Source organism: Enoplosus armatus, chromosome 1, assembly GCF_043641665.1.
Source record: "Enoplosus armatus isolate fEnoArm2 chromosome 1, fEnoArm2.hap1, whole genome shotgun sequence".
Taxonomy (NCBI): Eukaryota; Metazoa; Chordata; class Actinopteri; order Centrarchiformes; family Enoplosidae; genus Enoplosus; species Enoplosus armatus.
In genome coordinates, this window is record NC_092180.1 from 27,698,930 (window position 1) to 27,708,860 (window position 9,931).

The following is a 9,931-nucleotide window of genomic DNA, read 5'->3' on the forward strand; positions in this document are numbered from 1 at the left end:
CCCCCCCCCCCCCCCCCCAGGAATAACCTGTCAGAGCAGGTTTATGCCACATGCCCAACTTTGTTGATGATGGCAAACCATTACTGAAAAGGGAAAACAAAAAGATGACTAAATTTACTCAGTAGGAATGTTGATGAAACATCAAAGACTGGAACAGTATTGAAACAGATCATTTTCTGCTATAAAAAATATCAGTTTCTTTTTAGCCATGCTTGGCTCTAGGGATGGCAATGTCGGTCTAATGGACGGTCGGTCCACCTGAAATATCTCAACAACTACTGGATGAATTGCCATGGAATATTGTACAGATATCCTTGGTGCCCAGATGATGAATCATAATGGCGATCCCCTGACTTTCCTCTAGCACCATCATCATCGGGTCAAAAATGTAAATTTGTCCAATAATTTGGTTTAGGACAAAATACCTGCCATAATAATGGCATTCCCGTCAGCCTCAGTTATTTATATTTGATGTTAATTAGCAAATGTTCACATGCTAACGCCCCAAACTAATGTGGTGATCATGGTAAACAATATACCCGCTAAACATCAGCATCTGAGCATTGTCATTTTGAGCATATTAGCACGCTGACGTTAGCATTTAGCTCAAAGCACTGATGCAGCCTCACAGAAGCACTAGCATGGCTGGTAAAAAAAAAAAAAAGTGTAAAATCTTAAAAATGACTTAACATAAAATATTTATGACTAAATAATCAACCATCAAAGTTAACATTCAGAAACATCCACAGTTGTTATTCAGAAACTCAGCTAGCTAAGCAGTAAGCCAGGTAAAAGTGCAATTGCTGGGGCTGTGAGAAGTAACATCAATATTCTGTGTGCACATTACACATATTACAGCCAAGATCAGTTACACACACACACAGGCACTCAGTGAAGGGCAGCACTTTAACAAGTTACAGCTCCTCTGGCTCTTTGCCAACAACATGTCGGTCACACAAAACATTATTCTGAAAAGGAGAGACTTTATGAAAAAAAAAAAAAAATCCACACACTGCTGTGGGAATACTTGTGACAAGGAGGGAGTTACTCGTTGAATGTGACCAGGGCGATACAGTGGCGGTGAGGGGGAAACGCAGCTAATGCTTTACCACAATACTTGTACGGCGAAAACTCACTATTTTGACAGCTCCACTTACTTTATTGAGCCTTTATTCTGTACAACAGTAAAGAAAATGCAAGCTTCAACTACCCTGTTTACCTCGCTTGCTTACTTGATATTGACTGACTGGGGTTTCAACTGAAAGAGGGCCTCCTCTAACAAATATCTGCCAAGAGCCTCTGCTTTGCTTCAGCATCGTCAGTTCAACCAGTCTACTCGCTGACCTGAAACGATTCCGATTGATTTTCAGACAGTTTTTACAGCACGTTTTTTTTTTTGCCTTGTTACTTAGAGGCATTATTCCCCTAAAATGCACATGTAGTACTGTGGATGTAGCTGTGGACTCTTAACAACCTCTCTACAGTCAAGCAAAACCAGACAAGAACAGTGAAATGGATTCTCAGGCCAGAGACTTTTCTGGGGATACACTGACGGCACACACTAATTATATGGAGATATGGGCGATGATGCTGTGTTTAATCACATCCGAAATTCCATAAATACAAGCTGTCAATTGGGGAAAAGAGTTTATGTCAGCCCTCCTAATTGCAAGTGAGACATATGGAAATACTTAGTGGTCACGGATTTCTCCCACTCGGCATCTTAAATTTTGTCAGAATACAGAAGAAGTTTGTCAATACAGGCTGCAAACACTGCAGCCTTTCCACTACGGCTGGCAGTTCAAGGTAAGGAAAATTAAAGCCTAAATGACATTTGTGGCTACAGAAACAAACCAAATTGAAGTCATTTGGATGTAAAACATCAAAGAAACGTTCTGTGAGAAATGATCGCCCTCTGATTCTCTGTCCTCAAGTCCCTTAGTCGTTAATTCACCAGCAGCTCGTCTTGGTAGCGTTACCAGGGCCTTGATGTCTTACTTTGGGAGCCACTGATATCTCAGATCAAAGAAATGACATGTAAATTCTGTCTGAGCAGGTTCTTGGGCTAGATTCCTTAAGAAGAGTATGGGAAGTGTGCCAAGAGTCCGGGAAGTTGACCATCATAAGCAGCTGGAAGGTACAATCATGACATTTACTTGTTTTTTTAAAGAAGTTCAAGAATCCTTACAAGGATTAACTTTAAGGTGTCATACTCTATGCTGTAGGCTTTTCGCTAGGATTGTCATTTACTATAGAGAAGTGACTTTGATGAGAGAAAGCATTTGGGCAATGCCTCCCCTTTAAAAGTGTGTCTGTATTTTCACTGTGCTGCTCGAGGGGCCATTCAGAAGTTACTTCTAAAAACCCGTCCTTTTATTCACGGTGCTTGGGAGGTTGCGCTACCACCGCGCATGCCGTTACCAAGGAACCAAAACCGCGTGCCATTTCATGCAGAAAAAAGTTGCACTGACCCCACTGCGTGATAAATGGACTAGCAGGCGCCGTTCCTTCTGTTGGTGTCAAAATAGTAAGAACTTGACAGGTCGTTCACAAGCACTGAAGTCCGATTGTATACACGGTCTAATAAATAATAAAAAGTTGCACTCTTGTGTGGTTTATGTTTCTGGCGGAAAAGATAGAGTCCGTTCTCTACCTTTTCCGAAAGAAAAGTCAGAGAGAAAGGAGATCACAGGAGAGGCAAAAGGAGACAGAGTAAGACGGAGAGACTAGAAAGGGAACAGGGAGAAAAGAGACAGGAGAAAGGCGACTGAAGATGAGGTCAGAGAGGTAGGTAAGATGGACTGTATATGTGAGAGAGAGATCATTTGTTATTTCCTTTACAGAGGCGTCAATATGGGAAAAGAAGAAAGTGGATATAGTACTGTTGTACTGCTGCTTTTGGTTTAAGGTAAATATAGTTGTGTCTATGCATGGTAATGTGGTGACGTCTGGCCGGTGCAACGGTGGCTTCTGGCTGTGTCCATGGTCAGAGGCAACTTCTTACCCCTTAAGATGAAAATTCCCTGTGTGCTGTTTTGTATTTTGCCAGTCACATGTCTCCACTGACGAAGCCTCAGGTCCTGGCCCAGGCTTCTGGCCATTTGGAACCTCCGCCACCTGGATGCACCTAAGAACCTGGTGGATCAACGTCAGGGAGCAACAGCACCACCGCCTTACTGCCCAGACCCAACGCATAATCGACCATAGGAGGGCATCCTGAAAGCTGTTTCGGAACTGGTTTGTCAGGCACTTCCTGATGTTTGCAGTGCAGGAGTGCCTGGTGCTGCTTGTCACGGATGGACATGAGAGGGTCATTCTCCTGTGCCTGACACCACACGTCTCAAAATGCTGCAGCCCCTGAATGCATGTTTCTCTGGGCAGATATCTCTGGTCTTACAGGAGAGCTACTGATTTTTGGTTTTCAAGAAGGAGTTTTCAAGGGTTGTAAGAGACTCTTAAAAGAGGCTAAAGGATCAAAGAGTGGTGGATGGGTTCTTCCCGGGCCACGTCTTATGCTACCCTACATAATTATACTACATAATTTGGAGTTGTTGAAGCATGTTATCTTATTGTGAAGGACGGAGGTACGGCCCCGGATCTGTTGACAACATTGAATTTGATTTGGCTGACTCAGGAACAACCTACCACCGCAAAACCGGCAGCACTCAGAGTTCATAGCGAGGAGATAAGGGTGGCCGACACAGGACAAGCCTTGCACACACCCCCTGCAAATTTTAGTGTCGAGTTCAGCTTTGTTGAACTTGCGCGATTGTGCTGTCCAAAACGGAGCAATCTATCATATTACCTGTGTCGCACCCTCCAATCTGATATAACCCTGCTCTGCTGGAGCATAAACTGCTCCACAAAAGAGATGTTTCCAAGCAGTCGTGAGACAGCAAATACAAAATACAAGTACAAAATGAATGAATTTAATGAACTGTGTTAACTTATTGTCTGGTTAGCGTAGGTCGCTAGCCAAGCAAGTAGTCACAATGTCACTAAAGTCCTAGCACCACCTAAATTGTGAGTATATACAAATTAATCTCAGGGCTGATAATTTGGCAACTCAATGTACTGTATATATAATCATATATTAACGGGGCCTTCATGTGTTTCTGTTTGAAGCATGCCAACTTGCACATTCAGTAAATTTCCACAAATGTTTCCATTGAATTCCATGTCTTCATGTAAGTCAGAAATGAAAAGAGCACATTTATATCAATTGCTTCCATCATGTTTTGGGCAGTAATCCACAAGGCTTTTTGGGGACTTTGCCTCCATCTTTGGTGCTAAGTGTTCATTCCTGTGATGTTCCTGAGATTTGGTTTTTTGTTTTTTTAATTCTGCTATGACGGCTGTCACTTCCCATGCTAAATACCACGTGTCAGAGTGTGCTGTGGTATGAATTTAAAAGCAGAACCTCCCTGTTCTAATGAAGAGTCAGTCAGTCAGTCATTGTGCATGTTTGTTACCTGCAACGTCGTAGATCTAATCTGGCCCCACACGTTTCCCAAAGTATCTTAAAATAACGCATGTGATGAATGTGCAATTTCCCTAATTTACGGCTGACTGCCGTATTCAGGGCTGTGGGCTGGATGAAAATCTTTAATGGGGCTTGAACAGCACTCCTCACAACAAGAAATCAATATGCCATGCAGCCTAGAGAGGCGACCCGCTATCTACTGTGGCCGAGGCAACGCTCGCGGGGTAATTTCCTCTAAACGCTACAAACACAACTCAGCCACTTCACCGACACAAATAGAATCCCAGTAACACGCTCTGACACACATACACTCAAGAAGATGCATACTGAATGTATACGCTGGTGTGTATGCTTGTGTATGTATGACTGAGATACAATGACTGAATGTACTGTATGTATGTATGTATCTATGTATGTATGTGTATATATATATATATATACATATTTATATACACATATATGTGTGTGTGTTTTCAGTTAGATGTTATTTGCTTGAGTGAAATCTTTTTGAGTGTGTGTGTGTTTTGTCAGGTTATCTGTGTAATATGTTTTGATTTCTTTGTGTGTTTTTAACGGTATTATAGAACACGTAGAGTATATGTTTGTGCTATATACTCAATATTCAATCAAATGACTTATATTTGTCACACAGTATGTATGAGTGATTCCCAAACTTCTTCTGCAGGGCCCCCCCTTTTATAGATTAAAAAAACCCACCAACATGCACCCCCATAAACACGCTCTCAGACACATCATTTGCTTACAAAAGTCTATAGAATTTATTTGAAACATGGTCTAATTAAGCCTACAGAACTGCAACTTAAGTGTGCGACATCTTACAGAAAAAAAAAAAATAGGAACAAGTCACTTTTACACACACACTTTTGCATCATTTATAATTAGCCTAGCTGTCCCCCCCCCCCCCCCCCCCCCCCCCCATCATAATTCCAGTTTGGGAACCACTGGAGTATTGGAACTCAGAAACATTACATGAGTAAAACAGAAATGAATGAAAGTGTATTTGAATGGATACATTTGGTCAGCAATTTTCATTTTACTTGAAAAAGACACGGCTGATCTGATGCAAATAAGATGGGTTTCATTAACATTTTCATAATTCATGGTTGACTTCAATCATTCTACATTCTGCAAGTGCCCTGTTTCTGCAACTTCTGTTATGGCGGTATATGACTGAAATTGAATTGAATTGCTCAGTGGACTGTCTCAATCAGAGGCCTTGTACATAACTCCTGAGTGTTTTGCTCACCTTGCATCTTGAATTGATCACTCAAGAAGGTTTTTTATTTGTCATTAAACAATAGGATTGCACACCGAAATGCAGTTTCCCCTTCATGTGACACAGGAAATGTATGTGTGTATGTGTGTGTGGGTGTGTGTATAATGTCGTGGCAAGGTTCTGTAGTTTTTTGGCAAAGTAGTTTACTCAAAATTGAATGTTCAAGGGTGTTGGGAAGCCTGACCGGAGTGACTTGGAAGGTGGTAGGAGGCAGACTCAAGAAGAAGATTTAAGTGCCGCCATGATAACAGTTAACTCGACTCAACTTAGAAAGAACTCAACTCATATTAAAGCGACTTCATTTCACGCTCATGAGTGAAGATTCAGTAGCCGGGTTTGCTTATTTCTCGCCTCAAAAGTTCACGTAATGTGACTAGCAAACCACCGCCAGCGCTTTGCATTGTGGGACACAGTATGCGAGGTAGACTGGTCCGATGCGTACTGGAGATTTTTTACGAATCACTACGACATCCAGGTGTTTTTGGCATTACTGCATATTTTGCCTTTGTTTGCATATTGCGTACTACATGCTACATTTTACGGATATTTTCTTGTATACAGCTTTTACGAGGAATATGTAGCTGAGCATAACGGTAACTATTAATTCCACCGTCTCTAAGGCCTAGGCCAGTTTTAGAGTCTGGGTGGCATTATTATTGCACTTACTGTGTAACTCAGCCATCAGCTCTCAGTGATGTCATCCCCATGTTTCTGAGGAGATTCAGAACACTGACGACATGCAGAAGGCAGAGATAGCTACCTGTGCTAGGTGGTCACAAAGTATCTCATGATGTCTAGTCTGATGTTACAGCCCATCTTTGACATGCTGGTATGGCTAAATGAAATGGTTCAAGTATATGGATGTCTTCATGGGTGAGGGTAAGCAGACCGGTGCAGTGCCGGCAGTCATGTGTCCATGTAACTGGCCTGTTGTGGTGATGAGAGAGCTCTTAATTTACCAATCAACATACGTTCCAGCTTTCACCTATGATCAAGAGGTTTGCGGAGTGACCGAAATAATAACATGACAGTTTCAAGGCACCAGAATCCTTAAGGACAAGGTTAGCTCTAATGTCTGGAAGGAGCCGATGGTAGAACTGCTGCTTTAAAGGAACCAGTTGTGGTGGTTTGGACGTTCTGAGCATTCTGAACAGTAGCCCCCCCTGGACGCCTTCACATGGAGGGAATACATATACCATCTGGCCTGCTAGCTAGGGAGAGAAGCGTCCTTTTGTGTTTTGCGTGCTACCACAGCAACCTGGATTCGCATGAGTGGCAGAAAATGGACGGACAGTTAAGTCATTTTGATAGATCCTATCAAAATACCTTGGCTGGAGCTCTTCCTGTTTTGGTTGTTGCTTCTGACATTAAATTAATGCATTTTCTGCATTATTGCATAACCAAATCAGAAAAATGCATTATTCAAATTGTATTATCATAAGAAAACTGCTTCTGGGACTATTCTGAGCTGGTATGGAAAGAGTATCCAGGTCCAGATTTCACAAAATGACTGAAGTAACAGCTATGGACGACAACATGAGGTTTCATTTTGGCACTTAAACAGTGCAGGCTGTCAGCTTTTCCTCGCAACATTTTTACATATTACCTCTTAACACACCATCAGCTGAAGTCAGGAGAAGGAGGGTTAAGGCGCTCCCTATTCTGTTTGCCTGATATCCCGGAGATCACACCCCTCTCACTGCTCCTCTTTAAGCTCATTATCGCGGTTAAATTATTTCCTCCCTCAAGAACGTTAATTAACACACACGTCCAGACCACGTCTGGCACAAATTGATTACAACATCAGAGCCAGTGAGAGTGTGTGTGGCTAGCCTCTGCAGGAACAAAAGGCGAGTGGCCCTCAGTGGGGCCTGCAGGCCTCTAATGGCAGCAGAAACATATTACATATGCCACACAACGTATAGCATACTACCCGCAGTGTGTGTGTGCGTGTGTGTGTGTGTGTGTGTGCATGTAAGAAAAGAGTGCATGTCTTCTATGCATATGCTAATTAGAGAAGGGAGGTAACACATGCATGTAGCTTTAACAAAGGGATAGTGGTAATCAAGAGGTATCAGACACAAAAAGACAAGCGCCTGCGTGGCAGCACAAACACACACACACACACGCACACACACACACACACACAGGCGCACACTTCAAACTGAGGCTGTGAATTTTGTCATTACGACAGAGCAGGATGGGTAATTTCAGGCTTGGCCTCAATCACCAGTGTTAAGCATAATTTCAGTCCTGAAGGGGTTAATTAGGGGCTGTGAGGAGAGGCCTGAATTAATTGGCTCGTGCCTGAAAAGACAGAAAAAAAAATAATGGAGGGGGAGAGGATGGTTGTGACGTTTTTTTTGTACATTCAGAATCAGTTGACAGTGTTGACTTGCCACGGCTAGAACTATATGCATGATAATTATCAGGTGTTAAAGGACGAGGCTGGCAATATTCTATATTATCCTTCATCGGACTAAACTAGCACACCGTGTGTGTAAACCTGCAGGTGAAAACAGTCCCCAAATAGTCAAATGAACGATTGCCATGCTTTTGCGAGTTCGATACAAACTGGGTTGGCCCCTGGAACGTACTACCTCCAGGAAATAGCCAGCTATCGCCTTCACCCACCTACTCGGCTTTTAGATGTCGCCAAACTAACTGCCGGCCGTTTAAACGGACGCACTACAACCTCAAACAGTGTTACAAACGCACTACAAAGTTGAAGCTTGCTTAAGCGGGGCCCGTGGTGAGGCCCTCGTCACTTCCCGTACATGCCGAACTGTAGCTCACATGTCGAAGGATACCGAAGGGTCAAGGCCTGCTGGATTTCTCTGTGGAGCTACCCAGCAGTAGATTCGGGGCTTGTGAGGCTGTTAGCTTGTTTGCAGCTTGTTTGATAGTTAGACAACTTTTAGCGCCTCTCAGTGTTTTGCATTTTGATTTAAACTTAAATGATACAAAATACATACAACTTTGTGTAGCAGCCTTCCCAAAAACTAGTGGAAATTACAGTCCCCAGCTGTTTTCCTTTTGTTAGTGTTTTTTTTTCTTTATTATCTGTTACTGAAATGAAACTGTAAGTTTGTTTTATTTTATGTTTTACGTCCTCAGTAAGAACCTGCGGGCTTGGGGCTTGGGGGCCGCGAACAGGTCGCTTCGGGAAGAAGGAGGAAATGAGAGGCTCAGAAGGAGTAAGGTGGACCGGACAGGTGAGCGTATCTGAGGCGAACAAGGAAGCTCTCTGCGTCGTGGGTATTTTTTAATCTCTTCTTTTATTTAAGCGGAGGTGCGTTGACGGGCGCCACGCCTGAGTGCCCATGAAACAGAGCTGGCAAAAAGCTGATGGGGGGGGGGGGAAAGAAAAAACAGAAGAAAAAAAAAAAAGTCCTCCATCCCCTCAGTCTGTCTCTCAGTCTCTCTCTCCCTTCCTCTCTGCAGTACTGAAAGGCTCATCAGGACTTGTCATCGCTCTAATGAATATCATTTAAATTGCTTTGTGTATGGGAGTGAGTTTGGATGTCGATTTAATTTGGGCATGTGTTTGAGCTCTTGTGCTCGGCGGGGCGGACGGACGGAGAGCGGCAGCCCTAATGAAACGCCGGCCTCGGTGACAGGCTGACGAGGCCCGACCCGATCAGACGGCTTTGAAAGGAAATTCTGACAGGGCGGCGGAGGTAGGGAATGCAACACACACACACACACACACACACAAGCAGGCAGGCAGAATGGAAGATACAAAGATGCAGAATTACACAGACCCAGACACACACACACACACACACACACACATTTGCGCACGCATGAAGATTAAGACACAAGATACACACTTGTGCAGGAATATTAATGTGTACCTATTTGCATACAAACTCAACTAAACACGTGTACGGAGACAAACATCAGCACACATCAAATCTGCATTTCAGGAAATAAACTGACTTCAAGCCAGCCTTGTGTTATCACAGGCATCCCAGTGTGTTGTGCTGGCGACGCAAGCTGAGCAACTGTCCTAATTTGCAGATCCTATCCCCTTTTAGTGGAGCCTCGCTAATGATGGCACCTCAGTGTCCCTGAGCTGGGGGAATATGTAAAATAACACCCGCTTCACTCTGCTCAAGATGAGCCATACCGAGCTATAAGCATGGCCT